Source organism: Mesocricetus auratus, unplaced genomic scaffold (assembly GCF_017639785.1).
Source record: "Mesocricetus auratus isolate SY011 unplaced genomic scaffold, BCM_Maur_2.0 Super-Scaffold_100026, whole genome shotgun sequence".
Classification (NCBI taxonomy): domain Eukaryota; kingdom Metazoa; phylum Chordata; class Mammalia; order Rodentia; family Cricetidae; genus Mesocricetus; species Mesocricetus auratus.
In genome coordinates this window covers 9,149,323-9,168,196 of record NW_024429207.1, presented here as the reverse complement: position 1 = coordinate 9,168,196, position 18,874 = coordinate 9,149,323, and the positions used below count along the sequence as shown (strand labels likewise).

Genomic DNA, 18,874 nt, shown 5'->3' with positions numbered 1-18,874 from the left:
TCCTCCCAAGAAGAAGTAAAGTACCACTGCAGGACAGAGCAAGGACATATCATCTCTAAATCAGGAAGAGTGGCCTCAACAGAAATAACACTGCTGGCATCCTGTTCTCAAACTTTAGAACTGTAGGAAAACAAATCCCTATGATTTAAGACACTCTGTTTGTATTTTGTTATAGAGCCTGAGTAGGTTACTTGTCTCACTGCTTTAAAGACAACAACAAAAACCTGACAGAAGGGACTTTAAAAACAAGAGATTTTATTTTGGCTTACAGTTTCAGGACATACAGTTCACCGTACAGGGACAGTATGGAAGCAGGACCAGGAGGCAGACGGTTTCCTGGTACCCACGGTCAGGAGGCAGAAAGTGATGCCTGCTTCTGTTCATCTCACTTTCTCCTTTTTTATCCAGTCTGGAACCCCATCCATGAATAATACCACCCACATTTAGTGTGGGCTTTCACACTCCAATTAACATAATTTGGATAATCCCTCACAGATGGGCAGAAAGACTTGTTTCCATGGTGATTCTATATCACCTCAAGCTACCAGTCAAGATTAACTATCATAAATACCCAAGCAAACCAACATTCTTACAGCCGAAGGAAAACTTTAAGAGTCTTTCCATTTTTTTAATCATTGGAATTAGTCTCATTTCCTATTAATAAACAAGTGGAAGAAGTATTGCTATTTCATTTGTTTATTATTTTATTTAAATAATTGTTTTTTTTTGTAAAGGGATTTTTAGTTGTCATAGATCATGCCAGATTTAAGCAACTCAAATGGAGATAAAAGCCTGTTTAAATAATATGGAAATATATGCTCTCTCATGTGAAGTCCTGGAAGAGGTGTAAGTGATTTGGTGACTCTGGGAAACCCCCACCCTGCCCTCTTCTGTCCTGTTTTAGGTCTCATCCTCAGGAAACAAGATACCCAAAACAGTCCTTCGTATGATATCCTAACCTGACAATGTCCATATTATCTATATCTATACAACCCCCCCAGGTTCCAGCATGTTTCCTCTAGCATCTCATTGGCTACAACTGATTACAGGCCTGTGGTGAGGAGTGCAGAGCTCCTATCATTCCTTTAGATATGCCATCTGTTAGAGAATAGACATGGAGGACATCACAATACCCCATTTCACAAGTGAGGTCCTGAGAGTTTCTGTACAAGATTTGTTTAAAAGTGATACCAAGATAAGAGATGGGATCTAGAAGCACAAATGTGCCGTTGGGGAATAATCCTAGGGTAAAACTACCTGCCATATAGTATTAGCTATTTTTCTGTCACCTTGACAAGACACCACGACCCAGCAATTCACAGAAGAGATTATTTAGGCTTACAGGTCCAGAGGGGTAGAGTTCATCATGGCACGGTGGGTGGAGTACCATGCTGAGAGCTCACACACTGAGCTGTAAACATAAATCAGATGGAGTGAACTAGAAATGGCTTTAAACTTTCAGAGCTCTCCCCCAATGATACACATCCTCCAACAAGGCCACATCTCCTACACCTCCCCAGACAGGACCACCAACTGGGAACCAAAAAGTTCAAATACATGAACCTATACGGAAACTTCTCATTCAAACTACCACATACCTACCGAGAGAGAGAGAGAGAGAGAGAGAGAGAGAGAGAGAGAGAGAGAGAGAGAGAGAGAGAGAGAGGAGAGAGGGAGAGAGACAGAGACAGAGAGAGACAGAGAGGGAGGGAGAGAGAGAGGGAGAGAGACAGAGACAGAGACAGAGAGAGACAGAGAGGGAGGGAGAGAGAGGGAGAGGGAGAGAGAGAGAGAGAATTATTCTGCTTACTCACTTAATTAAAAAAAAGAAAGGAACACCAGAAAATACAGACTAAGAACATGAAATGAAAAATAAAAAATTAAAATGCTAGTGGTGATGGTCCTTGTCAGAATTCACTGAAAATCATGGGGATTTTTTATTGTTGTTGTTGTTCAGCCTGAACAAGTTAAAAGCCAGATGGTGATTCTGAATTTAAAAACAACGTGCGTAAGTGTATGCATATCTACCTAGGAAAATAAGTAATCCAAACAAATAATGGATGCATTACACATATACTGCTAAACACAATCAGGGACTTTCCGCTCGTGAGGAATTATTTACCCACATTCAGCAGAGCTACTGCTGGGAAGGAGCATGTCTCTCTGGCTATGACTTGATAAGCTTTTTTTAACCCCCTTCCAGGCTGGATTTCAAATTACGACGTTGCTGATCCTTAATGTAAAGCAGCCACGGTTCATAAAGAGTGCAGATGAGGAGCGGACTCCAAGAAGCTACGCTGCATGACAGTTGACAATAATGTTGGCTTTGCAGCCAGCCAGCTGAAGGTTTTAGTCCCAAAGATTGAATTATTGTATCTACCAGATACTTCTATATTTCAGTTTCTCATCTGTGAAACAAGGGTAGGGGATTAATGACTAATGCCTTCTAGAATTTTGTATTAGGGACTTTTCAGAACCGATTTAAGGAAAGAAAGATTTATTTTAGCACAAGGTTCCAGGACATTGCTGTATATCATGACATGGCAGAACAGGTCAGTCCATTCAGTGGAATAGAGTGGCTGAGCCCGTATCCTGGTGTCAACACAGAGTAAAGCCAGAACCAGGGGCTGGGCTGTGGTGCTCAAAGGGCTGCCCCTAGTGGCTTGCTCCCTTTAGCCAGGTTGTATCTAATACCTTTTCCACAGCCTCCCAAAACAGCACCACTAACCACAGAAGAACTTAAAACAGAAGTCTACGGGAGCATTTTAAAGTCTAACCATAAAAGACTTTGTAAGAATTAATGGATTATATGTGTGTGTGTGTATGTATGTATGTATGTATGTATGTATGTATGTATGTATGTATGTATATGTGTGTGCATGTATATATATGAGAATATACAAGAATATATGTATATAATACAAACATATATTCTCATTATATTTTTCACATTGTGTGCATCTTGAATACTACCATAGTAAAGTTGCTCTGAGATAAATACAATGTTGCTGATTGTTGCTGATGCTGCAAAGCTTCAGAGCTGACCTGGGAGTGGCAAGGTGAATTTCAGGAGAATGACACTGTTTCACTATGTATTTTTCAATAAACTGAAGATATATTCTGTATTTTTTTAACCAAATAGCCACCAACAAATGATTGGCAATGCCTCCATGTATTTTCCTGACTGAATGCTTATGGCCTCTAAAATTTCATCAGATTATCATTAAGATATACTTTTAAGAAAGTCCTACTTCCTCTGAATTGGGAAGGGAGGGGAAACATCAATACACCAACAGGTCTGGAGTTTAGTGCAGCTCACCAGGTTGAGCAGTTGTGTGGCCCAAGGTCTCTTTTGAAGAGCACAAACAGACCCCAAAGGAGAGCTGGATTTGAATGCAAAGGATAAAATAATGTTTGAGGACATGGGGAGACATTTCCTGCCATCCCCAGATGTGTGTGTGTGCTTGCGCGCGTGTGTGCGTGCGTGCGTGCGTGTATGTGTGTGTGTGGCAGGGGTGAAGAAGGGACAAAGGGAGTAGGACAGACCTGAAATCCGCATAGACTAAACTACAGGGTGGGAGCCAAAAGTTAGTCAGGCTTAAGGAGAAGTCTTTGATTCTACGGCTATTCCTAAAAGCAACGTAGAACGCTGTCTTGTTTAAAATTACAATTTGCCCTGTATTCTGTACTCAGCAAGGATATATAACAGCTAAAAGGCCGCGTTAATATTCTTAATCACTTAAACATACCTCGCCTATTAGGATTCTTGAGTCTTACATAATTTGATTTAACATGTTGTTGGTACTTGAGAAATATTTGCTGAATGGGTGAATCCTTTCATGATTCTGGCCCCCTCCCCCATACTTTAGAAGTGACTCAGTACTTGGGATTTAATGCATGAGACAGCCTAAAAAAAGTCAAAAAATTTAAAGATAGATAACACGGTATTTCTATCGTAATCGATATACTTTTAAATTTATGGTGACTGGAACAGAAACCACTAGCCAAATGTGAGTATTGAACTTGTGATAGACAGTTAGGAAGTTGAATGTTAATTTAGTTTCATTTAAATCCAAGAAGCCACACATGGCTAGCTCACATATACTACATGGGTCAGGTCAAAGGGTTTTGTTCAAAAACCTCTTTTGAAACGAGCTATTTTTAAGAACTACTACTATCAATAAAACGCAAATTTCTCTGTGTTCTTTTAAAATCGAAAGGTCTTGGCTTGCCTAAGCAACTCTAAAGTCTGGTATATCAAGCCAAATTGACTGGTGCGAGTTACAGCGCCTCGGGAGAGTTCGCGTCGTTTTGAGGACTTGTTATATGTGGTCAATTTCGAACATCAACTATGGTCCGAAAAGGAGTGCTGAGCATGCGTAGTTGCCACATTGAAGTATAGAAGTGGGCTGGGCATTGACAGGCTTGCTTGACAAAACAGTCTTCCCTTGGATTGCTTCCCCACCCCTCGCAGGAATCTGGCGCTTTGCGGCTGCTCCTGGGTATGCCGGAGACTCTACTCTATCCCTCTTTTTTTTTTTCCCCCTAGCCTCCCAAAGCCTCCCCATTCCTTACAAGAAACCCCAGACTGCAAAAGAAAATATGGGGCTCAGGAGAGCAAGTGAAGCGATAGGAAGTACCTTTTAGGTGCTCGCTAGATACTAAGATGCTCAGTAAGAGCATGTTGTCTGCACGAATGGATGTTATCCGTGTGGCAAACAGATGAGACCCAGTAAGGTTTGCTTTTAGTGTACAGTTTTTATCATGTGAAGCAGACATTGGTCCTATACTTCAGGCGGGGGAGTTCACTGGAGCTTGGAGCAGTCCTCAAGCTTCTGCACACACACAGCACTCAGCCCCCATCATCCCTTTCCTTACTGTTTGACACCCCTTTGCTCTTAACCTCTCAAAGCTATACAGACCAATACATTTACGTAAACGGATGAAAATATGTTGATAGAAACTGACTCCAGCCCCCCCCCTCCTTTCCGGGCTCCTTACAGTTTACTCGCAATATTTTGAGGCAGTGTCAATTTACATAAATGGCTCCCTTAGAATTTCATTCTGTTCAGGAGATGCATTTTGGGAGTTCGGTGGCATTAAAAAAAAAAAATCCCAAAGCAGATATTTTCTCGGAGCCTGGACGCTTATATAAAAGCGACGCGTTCATTTATAATGTACGCTTCAACAGGGTTTGCATTTTTATAAATCTATGTGGTTTCGAGGTGTAGACCACTGATTTGTGTATTAGCCACCACTATCACTACAGATCACTAGTAACACACGTTAAAAATTGGCTCCGCCCCCGTCTCTTCCCCCTACCCCTCGGAATCTATGATTCAGACTAGGTCTACAGACAGGCATATTTGCAAAGGATTTGGAGATTAAAAAATACGACTCTGTGATTTTCAACACAAAGACCACAAGCAGCGATAGACAACAAGAATTATTTAAAAAAATCACATCTCAAGAAGTTGGAGGACGACGAAGTCCGAGTCGTCCAGTAAGCCTGCAGAGACTGATTGCGCTTCCGCCCTGTGAAAACCCGGGCAGGCGACACGTTGCGACGAGTTTCAGCTGCAGAAGGGGAAGAGCATCACCTGCAGTCCGAGGCGTGGGAAACGCTGCCCAACCGGGTTAGGAAGCCCCGGAGGTAAGCGCAACGGGGAAGGGGGGCTGCCCTGGCGGGCTGATCCGGTGCTGAGTGCGAGGTAGCCTGCGCTCGGCGGAGCTCCAGGACTCGGCGGGGAGGAGAGGGTTGGGCATTTCCTCGTGGGGACGTCAGCGACCAGGGAGATCACAGCAGCCGGGGAGCGGGCAGCAGCCTGGTCGCCCGCAGCTACAACTGGCTGGGAGGCCGACTGAAGCCGGAGAACCCCTTCAAGAGCCCGGGAGCCGGGGGCGAGGCGGAGCCTTGACGTCACCTCCCTTCCCCCAGCCGCTCCTGGAGGGAGGAGTGGGGAAAAAGAGGCAGAGATCCGCCGCAGTTGCCGGCCGTAACTCCTCAACTCGGCAGCTGGCTGCCTGGACATGTCCTGACAAACTTGGCTTCTCCTCGAGACCTTCTCTTCTCTCTCCAGACCTCGTGCAGCGCGCTCTCTCTCCACCTCTTTTGGTGCTCAAACTTTCCCCGGGTCAGAAGCCACTGGAAATGAGACCACCTGAGTCCCGACAGCACTGGAGGCTCGCACTCTGGTTGGGGATATGCTGAAGATTGATCCAAGGGAGGCAAAGTTGGTGCTTCGAGCCCGGCTCCTAACAGAAATCCAAACGGCGTGGGATTTACCCAACTGCCGGGGACTGTAAGGAAGAGCATCGAGGACCGGGCTGCTGTGGTGAGTTCTTTGTTCAGTGCATGCCTTGTAGAATTTAAGTTTAAACGTAAATGAGATAACGTGTGTGTGTGTGTGGGGGGGGTGTTTCGCTCTAAGTGAGTGGGGAAATTCATGGGGGAATCTTGCAGGGTCTGCGCTCAGGGAACTGGATTCCCTTTAAGGGGCGCAGGAATGTAAGACAAGCTTGCTCAGCTTTTGGAATTCACAAAATACACACGGAGCGCTGTTCAAAAGAACTTGAGAAGCGAAGCCGTTTGTGCATTATTTTCAGTGTAACTTGTTACAGAAATGGTGCCCAGGGAGGGCGCGTTGGGGACTGGGTGATCTGCAGTGGCGCAGCGCCCTCTAGTCCGAGCATCCAGCAAGGCGCGCTCCCAGCTCTTAGCTAGCTCAGTGCAGACCTCGAACTTGGACCTGCCTGGCACTCTAACGACGGGGACCAGACAGAGCTCCATTGCTTCCACCCCAGCCTTCATTTGCACCGGTCCACACTTAATACATTTCCAAAACTCGGCTTGGGTGGACTGGGTGCAGCGGCCGTGCTGGGGGAAATGTTTCTAGGGGGAACAGTCCCCCTTCCACCTAATTTCCATGATGCTCCGGGGACAGGGTCAAGGAAGATGGACTATTTAGAGGATGTCCGTGGAACTTGAACTGCACTTCTCTTCATATGAAGGCAATTCGCTCGAAGCCAAAAAGGTATCTCTCCATTTCGTTTCGTTGGTGACTAAAGACTTAGCAAAATGTGGCAGCCTAGGAGACTGCATCTGTGGCTTTCAGTGTGTCCTGTAACGACCAAGTGCGACTTCTTCCAGGCAGTGAGGTTTATCAGTGAGCCTGGATAGTTAGGATTCTTAAGAAGATATTTTTGTTCCTAGTAAACAAGACATATATATATATATAATATGAATATGGTAATTGTCTCATGAATTCCTTTGTACCTTTTAGAAAATCCTGCGATTTAATGTTATGGAATGGTGTGTTTTTATACTATTTATTTTTTCTTCCCTCTCCTAGCATCACTACCCCAGGCCCTCTCACATCCCCTCCCCCAACGGCTGGCTTTCTTGTGTGGCTGTGTTTTGTTGAGAGTTAAAATTCCGTGAGGGTCGCAAACCGGTTGAACTTGGAGATCAGGTCGTTCACTTTCGCAGCATTCCGGGTACGGAAGGGACCGTAACTCGGCGAGCACTTTGCGCCGTTGTAGCGCGGCCAGACGAGGGTTTGGGTTATGATGATGTTCGTATTTGCTGGGTGTTGTGAATTTGTGTTTGCTACAAACAGTGAGCAGCGGGGAATGGAATCAGCACACTCATTCTGCAGGCACTACTTTTTCTTCCTAAGCGTAACCTGCTAGGCACCATTATTATTCTTACTGTTACTTTCAGCCACCTTCCTTTAAGGTGGCTTAAGAAGTGGCATTAACTTTGAGCCAAAGAATTGCTCCCTTAACTAGTCTCACTAGCCCCCGGCTGCCGTGCAGTTCGCCCTGCAGTCTCTTCCACCCGCTCCTAGGGAACTCTGATCCCTTCGTGGCCGCGGCGTTAAAATGTTCGAGCCCCACAAACTTTCCGAGGTCAAGTCCTTCCTCTTCTCGGGGCTGCGTCCCAAAGCGAGGCTGACTTCGGCTGACTCTCCATTGCGCTACGGCCGGTACCTGGAGCTCTGCCCACGCCGGGGATGGACTCGCAGCCCTAGGATGCGCTGGCTGGGCGCTCGGGCGCCAGAGGGAGTTCTGCAAGTGGGGCGCCTGTTAGCCAGGAATCTCCCATTCTCCCTGGAGAACTTGTAGCTGTGGGGTCGGGATCTCAGAACGCGGGACTCTTGGGGCGGAATTAAGCTCTGAGAATGCGCCCAGGGAGTCTCAGCTGCCTTTGTCCTAATCTAATAGGCTCGGGGGTGGAGGGATGGGGGGGGCGCCTGCCCCGGAGGTCCACGAGGGTCTGAGGTCCAACCAAGTCTGCATTAACAGGTCTCGGGAAAACTTACGCACTCCCCTTGCGCCCCCCACCCCCGCCCCCGGTCCTAATGTGGATTTCAGGAGGAAGTAAATTCCGACCTAACTGCATTCCTTTCCAGACCCTCAGTAGTTTTTCACTCCGGTGGCTGCAGACTCGGAGCGAGGCATTCAAATGCCGATTTGGGGATTTCCTGGAGGTTGGGAAAAGTCTAAAGAGATGCTTGGTGGCGGGAGGGGGAAGGGTGTCCCTTACGCCTGAGGTGTTTTCTCCGCCCTTTCTTTACTGTCTTTTTTTGGGGGGGGTAAATAAATGTTTCCCCTCTCCTAGCAGGGAACATCCAATAAAAGCCCGCGCTGCTGCAGAGCTCGACTTTCTAGAACAGTCCCCAGACTGCTCCTCTGGCAGTCCTGCGAGCTCCTCGAGGGCGCTCGCCTTGCGGCACGCCGGACGCCGATCACGGTAGTCCCCGGGCGCGTCTGACCCGGGGCGGGGCGGTCTCGAGCTGCACTCGCTCAATCCCCGAGCGAGTCTCGGCGCTGGAGAAACGAGAGCCGGCGCAGGCAGGCGTGGCCGCGGGCGGAGGGATACACACCGCGGGGAACTGGGCACGCTGGCCAGGCTGGACGCGGCGGGGCTTGGACGGCCGGCGGCGCCATGCGGACGTGCGAGCCCAGTGCGGCTCCCGGCACAGCGGTCTCCCGCCCCCGGGCGCGCTGAGCACCCGGGCTGTGCGCCCGACCGCAGCGCTGCTACTTGGAGCCAACTTTGTAGTAAGTTTGCTGAGTGTGGAGTTGAGCCCGGGGCCCCGGGTGGGTGTCCTCCCTCCCACGCTTTTCCCCGGCTGCACCGTGGCGGGGGCTGGAGCCGGTCTCCTTGCCCCGGTTCGCAGAGTTGAGTGGCGGACCGCCGCTCCAGGATGCGGAGGCGGAGGGGTGGAGGAGGGAGCGGAGGGACGTGCGGGGAATGGTGATTGCGGAGTCGGGGACGGGCGCTGCGGTTCCGGGACCAGCGGGGTATTCCACGCAGCGCCAGACTGTCTGACCCGGGTGCACGAGTACCCGCTCCTGGTTCGACTCCTGTCGGTCTCGGCTTTGGAGCGTTTCTCAAGAACTGAGATGAAAGCAGAGTCGATCACTTGAGCGTGGGATCTTTGAAATGGAGTCGCAGAGTTTCTGAGATGTTGTGTGCCCGGAGCAGTGCAGCGCCGAGGTTGAATGCGGCTCTTTTGACTAGGCTAAGCCTCGGGGAATTGTGCGTCCGGGAACTTGTCTTGTCTGTTTTCTGCAAGATAAACTTGTCAGGTCTTTATAAAGAGGGTCTGCTTCACAGTCCTCACCACGCTTTCTTTTAGGAAGCTAACTTTCGTTGTCTTTAAGACTCCCACCCCCCCACTGATGGGAATTGCAGGGCCTTGGAAACAAGGAGACAATTGTGTGCTATAGCAAAGTAAATTTGCAAATATTTCCTATGTAGTTAATTTTTTTTCATGTGCCTGCACTATGGTTTCATTAAGTGGCTTTTGTTAAGCAACTCCCGAGTGCCTGGTAGAGATTTAAAAAAAAAAAACTGGGAATTTGCAGAGACAGTTTCAATTAGAAAAGATTTATAAGACACGTACTTTGTAAAAATTGACTTCTGATGCTTCGTGTATTCTATATTTAATAGTTTGAGGACATGTTTTTATGTATTAATACTAAGGACTGGTGATGTTCTTCACATCAGTCTGAGAGTTGTAGCTATGTTATCCAATCACATCTCCATTTGTTGCCTGTAGTTTGTGTTCTATTGGTTCACTCTAGGTTATTTCTAGTGTCTTGGGATCACTGTTCTGATCAAGCAGTTAGAACTTGCCCTCTCTCCTTGTTCAAAAGTTTAAGACACAGATATTTAAACCATGATTTAGAAAAATGATGCTACTCCCAGTATTTTTCAAGCTTAGTACAAGTTTCGTTTAAAAGTTTTCCCTCGTGTGCTCATTTCTTGAAAACTTAGCATCTTAAATGAGCCAGGGTCTTCTCTACACCCCCACTGTGTAGGGAAGTAAGGTTGTTGGGGGGCCCTTCATAAAGTCATTTGGGCCACCTGTGAATTCATTTTTGAGGGTAAGTAGTCTCTAGATGTGTCTTTATTGAGTTCCCATCATGTATCAGTAGACCGGTGAGTTAAACTCATGCTCACAAGGCGTGTTCCAAGTAACAAGGTTTTTATTTGAATAGCTCCGCCTTCCAGGGGTACATCTTCAGATTCAGCTCTTGGGCCCCCGGTGGAGAAGTCATTTCCTTACATGTTAGGACTGGAAGGAGCCGAGGTATCCTCTGTTTAATGTTCTCAGGAAGTTTCCTGGGACTGCTTGTTTTCCACCCAGGTCTGGCTGATTTAACATAGACTCTGAAACAAATCAAATTGGCACACTATTGCATTCAGTGCTGTCTAGGTGGCTGGTTTCTGGCCTGAAGGACCTGAGTTAATACAGGAAGCTGCGGAGGAAGACTCTGCATTCTCATCTTCATGACTGGGAATTTACAGCAGCAAAGTATTCTTTTCAGCAGATCGTGTGGAAGGTGAAATCAAGGGCTGTCTTGGAAGTCTTGTTCTTAGACCCTGGAAAGGTGTTTTCCAACAGTGACATACATAATTTAAGATAAAAAACTTGCTACAATAGTTTAAAATATGAATTTTAATTTTATGGATGTTTTGCCTGTTTGTGTGTCCTGTGCCTTGTGTGTTTCTGGTGCCCACAGAGGCCACAAGAAATCCTGTGGAAATGGAGTGACAGGTAGGTGGTATTGAGTTGCTATGAGGGTGCTGGGAATCGAACCTGGGTCCTTGGGAAGAGCAGCCAATGCTCTAAACCACTGAGGCATTTCCAATCCTTTCCTCCACTTAAAAAAAAGCTGACCTTTTCCATTTAAGTGCTTCTGAGATTCTTGCTTCATTCCAAGAGATGATTGTATATGTGGAGATAAATACATTAAGTACTTACATGTTTTGCATAAACCCTTTGGAAATTCAGTCATTATTTAACTTTTGTCCTTCACAGAGTATTAAAACATACAACCTTGGGACAAAGCGTCTCTAAGACACTGATGTGGCATCACCTGGAGCCAGTTCTGAAGGGTTTTGAAGTGGTGGTCTCATTTTAGGCCCGCTAGGAATTAAGAGTCATTTAAAGGGCCGCCATCTGTAATGCTGTTGCTGGCCTGCTAGTCGTGCCTGAATTTTCTGCTTAGGGAAACGGAAACATTTTTGTATTAGCCCTTTGCGTGTCCTCCCTGCCCCCCCCCCAGTTAATCTTGCCTTCTATTCTCCATTCTTGGTCCTGTATGCTCCAGTCCATTCGTCGGTCTAGCAGCTGTGGGTCTTCTCTGCAAATATCAGGGCTTAGGCACAGTGTAAACAGGTGAACAAGACAGGTTTCCTGTCCTTAAAGAGCTAAAGTCCTGTGAGGGAGAAGGGTAAGTCAGTTCAGTGTAGGAAGAGGTCTGTTATGGTCAAAATAGTACATCATAACGCTTGAGCAAGTTCAGGCAGTGGGGGGGCGCACCTGAAGGAGGTGGGTTAGAATGGGTTCCTCTTGTAGAGGGGGCTGGGGGAGACCAGGGCTAGGGAAAGTAGTGCCTGCATTTCATGACTTGATTGTGACTAGAGAGAGGAGACCATAGCTGTAGGGAAAGCTCCCATGCCTTACTACTGAACTTGCTTCTCACCAGGTTCACTGGCTGTCTTCTTTTGTCCTGGGTGGAACACTGAACAATGAATGACCTTGGCGGAAGTTGGCTTGTGAAGACTGAAGGATAGGTTTTTTTTTTTTTTTGTGGGGCAAAGGTTAAGGACAAGAAAACAAGGAAATGCTGAAGAGAAAGGTGAAGCCACCAAGGTGTATTAGAAGAGTTACATTTGCATCCTCCTTCAGATGGGAGGAGGCGTGGTTGTCACATTCTGTTAGAGCCCTCAGCCAATGCTCAGAGTCCTGGGCTCAAGACAGTGTGGCCTCTGAGCAAGTGCCCTTAGTTTGAAGTAGCTGACACTGGGGGCTTACATTAGATAAGTAGGTAGATTTCAGATTATCAGAATTCTTCGTGAAAATACCTAATTAGGAATATAGCAGGGCAGGCTCAGTGGTGAGTGCCTGCTTCTCTTGCAGAAGATCTGAGTTCTGTTCCCAGCGCCCACATCGGTGGCTCGTAACAGCTTACATATAACACAGCTGTAGGGGATGAGAGGCCTCACATGCATGTACTCCACCCCCGAAACACACACACACACACACACACACACAGAGTTTAAGATGAAGTGAATCTTAAAGAGTAGAATAAACTGAACTAGCAGGTGAAGGGGGAAATAATCTATTCAAATGAGGGTATAAAGTCAGGAAGAAGTTTGAGTAGCCTCAATGGGATGGGGGTGAGAAAACAGGTTTTTTTAAGGTAGTTAAAATACTGTGTCTGAAGGAAGTGCACGAGTGAACCCGGTAGGTGGTAAGGGCTCAGGTGGGGGGAGGGCTCTGAGAATTAAAATGAAAATTGACAAGCCTGGGTGGTGTTTTATGAATGGAGGTTTGACAGGAATAAAAGGTCATCTAAACTCTGAGTTTGAGGGGGTGAGGAGGAAGGAGGGGTGGGGAGCATGGCAGAAAGCTGTAAAGACGGTATTTCAACCCCAGCGTCTCAAAGAAATGGAGTCCCTAGGATTAAGCAACCTGGCTTCACTCAGTTGATGCCAGAAGCTGGGGCTGGATTTCAATCTGTGTCCTCTGGGGCTAGGTTCATTCCATGTCCTCTGGCCCCTTCCTTTGTGTTTGATTCCTTAGCTTGCTGATCTGAGTGACGTAGGGGGGGATAAAGACTCTCGTCTGGAATGTAGGAAAGTGCAGTGGGCAGTCAGGGTGTTACACTGCAGTGGGGAACCATTGGGAAGACGTCCGACTTAACAGACGGTACGGGAAGACTGTTCTCTAGGTACCTAGAGGCTGGACTCTAGTGTGGGTGTTTCTGTTGGAAGATCCAAGGATGAGGTCTTTAAGGCGGCAGTCCATGTTTTGTGTAGAAAGACAACTGGGATGTTATGTTTGCCATACTGTACTCTGACATGACTGAGGTATAGAGCATCAGTAGAGAGAATCAGGAAAGTATACTGTCTCTTAAGTTGTTTTTTAAATGTGCTTTTCTGTTTTAGGCATGTGGACAATGGAAGGACACAGGGTATTGGTTAGGGAGGTGGGTGACGCGAAGCATGTTGCGTGCTTGTGTGTGTGTGTGTGTGTGAGAGAGAGAGAGAGAGAGAGAGAGAGAGAGAGAGAGATCCGGGAAGGGGAACACAGAAGAAGGTCGTTTGGTTCGACGTTAGCTTGTGATGCCTGAAGAAGCTGTGTGTGTTGCCGGGAAGGATGTGAAGGAGTTCTGTAAGGCATTTGAGGATAGCAGTGGGGGGGGGGATGTGAAAAGAAGTCAAAGTGCTGAGAAAGCACTTTTGATGGAGATCTTTGCCAGTATAAAGGAAAAACAAGGGTGTTAGTTTAAAGGAAATGCGGGGTTGAGAGCGTGTATTTTTAGGGCCGGGAGGAACCTGTGTTTATAGACTCAGCAGAAGATCACAGCAGGAAGGGTTGCTAAGGTCTGAGCCCTAGAGCTGGAGAGGATGTAGTTGGTCCCCTGTCTTGGGTTTGGGAAAGGAGAATGGGACTAATGATTCTCCAGGGGAGGAAGGAAGGAAGGTGAGGGACTCTCGCCCTGACCTTACTCTCATGGAACGTTCACCTTCCTGACCTGCCATTTAGTGAAGCACCCGCACAGGCTTCTGAGTGCGCAGGGAGCATAGTCTGGCTCTTACCATGCTAATTTGGGAGTGGAAGAAGTAGCCATGGTAATTGCCGTTTACGGTTCCAAAGCATCGTGTAAATTATTCCTGTCTGCAGAGAAAATCACATTAGGTGATAGGGAGTTAAATCACAAGAGGCGAACAGTCTGTTTCTGTGGGCAAAGTTTGTCCCAGAACGTGGGTGTGACAAGCAGAGAGTGAGCAGCATAAACTTCATGGCCCCAGCCAGGAAGAGGGAGTTCAGGGATGCCTTGTCAGCTGAGACACCTGTGCCTCCCCCCACTTAGTGTCCTGACTTGTGTCAGCTAGAAAAACCTGCTTCGTAATTCTAACAGCCGTGCTCCCGCAGATTCATGTACATAGTAAACTATATTTTATATAGAGATCATCAGAAACCATGTTTACCTTTCTTAGAGTGAGAAGACTTTTAACTTTTATTTTGGGGTCAGTGAAATGGCCCAGCGGGTTTGATTTCTGGAGCCCACGTGGTCGAAGGAGAGAACTAAACCCTGCAAGGTATCCTCTGACTTCCGTGTACATCCTGTCTCGTGCACTTAGCGTCTGCAGGCACTCACGCACGTGCACTTGAGCGCTCATGCAGACGAGTAAATGTGTTTTTGCGTTTGTTTTGTTTGGAGCAGGTAAGTCAGGGACTGCTGGAGTTTTCCACTCTGAGGAGGGCTGCATCCCTGCACTGCATGTCAGATATTGGGAGAGACTGTCCTCAGATTGGAATCAGTTGTTGATCCTTGCAAGGAAATATTTAAGAGAAGTCCTGCTGCAGTAGTCATAGTGTTTGCCTCTCCGGTTAAAATGAAGGAAATAGAGAGTTGCCAAAAGTAATTTAGTGAGAAATAGCAAGCTTGAAACTGCCTTTCTAGCTCCAGGTCCCCTCTCCCTTTACTGAAAATTCTGTTATGATGGTTAAAAAACAAAACAAAATTGGAGTGTACCCAGAAAACAGGGTCTGCTTGTGAGTTCTTTGTTGTTAAGAATAGAAGACACTATGATCACTGCCCTGCTTAATTTATTTTAAAAATAGACTTTAGTGCCTTTTGGGTTTCCCATTGTAATTATTTCTGGAAACCACCAATTATTATAACTGAGAAACAGTCTTCTATTTTTTGGGGGGCAGGGCAGAGATACCTTTTTGCTCCTAAATAATCTTACAGGTCATTAACTATTTTACCTAGAACAAAGTATTTTTTGTTTGTTTGTTTTTACGAGACAGGGTTTCTCTGTATTGTTTTGGAGGCTGTCGGTCCAGCCTGGCCTCGAACTCACAGAGATCCGCCTGCCTCTGCCTCCCGAGTGCTGGGATTAAAGGCGTGCGCCACTACTGCCCGGCCCAAAGTATTTATTTAAATAAGCCACTTGCATTCAAATTTTCTGACAACTTGTGACATTGCTTTGAAAATATGATATTCTTTACCATTTAGAGATCCTTAGAAATAACAAAAAAACTTTAAGGATGATATTAAGGCAGTGTTGACTTAGTGGCTGTGCTAGGGCTTAGTAGGTGTGAAGCATTGGGTCCAATCTTCACCAGTAAACAGAAAGTGACAGTAAAATGAACATTAAACCCTAAGCTTGCTGATGCAGAAGACCGGAGTTTGGGGGCGGGGCACAGCACATAGTTATTAACTTTAATCTCACAATGCGTTCCTAATATGTAGAGGATAAAAATGCCCACTTGTGTTTGTGTGCTTGTGTGTGAATGGTGACCTCTTTCAATTGTAAGTCTTGGCATTGAACAGAATTTATGAGTTTGGGGTTGCTGCCATGTCTTTGAAACATGGTAACTGCTTCTAAATTTTAGGCGGAAATAGGTGATTCAGGAAAAAAGTCCACTTTTTAGGAGATTTTATTAATATTGTAGGAATTAGTAGTTATGTTCTATGCACAGACGCTGTGTGCCTTTGTTGAAGGATGTGCATGGGAAGCAACTGGAGCATATTACATGAGGCCTCCAGGGAAGAAATACAAGGACATTAATATCTACCCAGAAAAGTTGTTTTTTCTTGTTCGTGTATGGGTTTTAGAAATCTATACTAAAGATGTTTAAGGTGACCCCAGGCTCCTGTGCCCTGAAGGCTAAGTTCAGTATACACGTTCTGTTTTCATTTTGGAAAATAGAAATTAGAAGTCAGGACTTAATTATGAGTTTATGCCCTGTGACCACCCTCTAAGTATCAGAGGATAGCCCTGGGCTGAGGTGATTTTTGGACCTTAATTTTTCTAACTGTGAAACTTAGATTAACACACTTGTAGACAAAATGGTGGTTCCTCTCCCCTTCTGTGTAATTGTTTGTCTGCATATAGTAACAGCTATGGTTTGATTACAATGTTTTATAGAGAAACCCAAGTCCACAGTTCTTTGTTAATATTTCTGTGGGGTCAGTAATGCCCCCTAAAAAGTGATTTTGTTAAATTATATGATTGTATTTAGTGATTTCACCTAGTTACAATGAGTGGCATTCGCTTAGCAAATTCAGAGTATAAAGAAAACAAATCCATCCGGGTGGTGGTGGTACACACCTTTTATCCCAGCACTCAGGAGGCAGAGGTAGGCAGATCTCTGTGACTTCAAGGCCATCCTGGTCTAAAGTGAGTTCCAGGATAGCTAGGACTTAAAAACAAAACCAACCAACCAAACAAACAAACAGGAAAGAGAAGAAATTGGTTGTAAATGCTGGTCATTGGGGTCCAGGAAGTCACTGCCTGTGAAGTGTGCTATAGAGCTTGAGAGTTATGGAGAGAGAGAGGTCTGGGGATCCTGAGAGGATACTTCAGGGGCTCTCTTCATGGGGAGAAGACAGCTGTTATGTTTATCAGTTGGGATTTCTCTTATGACTGAGGAGTTGGGAGGGGACCCCAGGGTCTCTCTAAGTTGCTGGGAAGGGCATCATGGCAGAGGCTGGCAGACTTGGGGCATGCCCAAGTCTGGATGTTAGGCCTCAAGCACAAAAAAGATTGGTTTCTGGAGTTTCTTGTCACCCTGTTTCTAGTTCTTAGTTTCCTCACCTACCTCAGTTGTTAATTTGAGCACTCAAAAAGATTGGTTTCTGGAGTTTCTTGTCACCCTGTTTCTAGTTCTTAAGTTTCCTCACCTACCTCAGTTGTTAATTTGACTCCTTTGCCTTCCTTTCTTCTATTCCTTCAGGCTCCATCATTACCTGGCTGCCCTCCCCATCATAGCTTTAAAAGCTGTCCTTATTGCTGTGATGTCTCAGATTAGTGCCTCCAGGCTGGAACCCTCCTACTTAATGACATCTGCCTGCCTGAAGGCTTCATTTGCGCAAGCTTAGCCTCTGTGTGTTAGTTACCTGTCTGCTGCTGTGAGGAATGGTTTAATTTGGTTCTTGGTTTCTGTCTTTGGTCACTCCGCCCTGTTCTTTGGCTCCATGATGGGAACTTGTGGAGAAGGTCTGTTTACCTGGTGGTGACTAGGAAGCTGAGAGGTGGGGTGTGGGGAGAGAGGGAAAGGAGCTGAGAGTCCCAGTAGTCCCTTTCAAGGTCATGCCTTCCGTGACCTGACTGGGTTCCTTTAGATGATTCCATCATTGCTCAAGGGTGCCACAGGCTAACTACCAAGCCTTGATGTGTGGGCCTTTGGGGGACATCTATGGTAATCTGAACTGCCAACCCCATTTCAGGTCATCCCTTTTTTCTCCTGCCCTGCTAGCAAAGCTACTGTCTGCCTTGCTCAGGTCTGGTCTTGAAATCGTTGATACTTTTATGTTCCTTCCTGTCTCTCCCCTTCAGTTCATCAGAGAATCTTGTAACTCATGACCACTTCTCCCCACCTCCTGCATTAATCATAAGGGTTCAAGCTCCCTGCCTCTCACCTGTCTAGCAGCCTGGGATTGGGGATACCCTCCCCACATTGGCTTCGACCCATGCTGCCCACATTTCTCAACACAGATTCCAGAGGGATCCCTTGTCACAGTCACTGATCACACATCCCTGCTCCAAATCCTCCTGCAGTTTCTCATTTTATTAGGAGTAAAACCTAGGGCCATAAAATCTGGCTGAGTAAATACATATGGATGGTAAGAATGGACAGATTCACCCCAGAATTCTGAGTTGGGGGGGTCTATTCTCCTCCTGAGAAACTTGTGGCTTTCCTATTGGACTCCTTCCAGAGAGCGTGATAAGAAAAGCAGGAAAGGGAGTGACCTCGCTCTGGAGAAAAGTGACAAGATCTCAGATGAGTTGTCGATGATGTCAGCGTCAGCACTGGGATGTCATGTGTGTCACTGGTATGATGTGTGGACAACGACACTGGTCTTCTTCAAGACAGTCCCAATCTAATCATCAAACATGATGAACTCCAGTGCGTGACAATGCTGGCTCCTTAGTCACGCGGTCATGTGAGATGCTAATGCAGAGACTGCAAATATTCTCTAAATGTAAGAGGATTTTACAATAAAACCGTGATTTTTTTTCTCTTCCACCCTCTGTCCCTGCCCTCTTTTCCTGCCCCACTGTGCTCCAGCCCTACTATGCTCCAGCCCCAGGGCTCTCTCAGTTTTGTTTTTCCCTCATCCCACTGTGTCCTAGAGAACCCAGGCTTTGCTGCCCAGAAATGCCACTCATGCTCAACTTGAAAAATACACTTGGAAATGAGGTTCTCCTCTCCCCGGGCCGGTGTGCAGTCTCTAGCTATGGGCTGCCCTAGAAGCCCTTACCCATCATCCACTGGGCTCTTCCTCCCTTTATAGCCTGTTTGTCTTACCTGAAAGTGTGCCATCCGTCAGG

General features: G+C 46.5%; 1 protein-coding gene across 10 annotated transcripts in view; it reads left to right on the top strand.

Moving 5' to 3' along the window:
• The first annotated feature begins 5,977 nt into the window (after positions 1-5,977).
• Positions 5,978-18,874, top strand: part of Fat1 (FAT atypical cadherin 1) — a 115,756-nt gene continuing 102,859 nt past the window's right edge. For 4 of the 10 annotated variants that reach the window (XM_005066652.4, XM_040731893.1, XM_040731894.1 and 1 more), the window contains exon 1: positions 5,984-6,335. The gene's annotated coding sequence lies outside the window, so the exon portion shown is untranslated. Of the gene's footprint in view, positions 6,336-6,944; positions 7,035-8,927; positions 9,067-18,874 lie in introns of those variants that run through there. The other 6 variants (XM_040731895.1, XM_040731889.1, XM_040731891.1 and 3 more) reach the window with 5 other exon arrangements.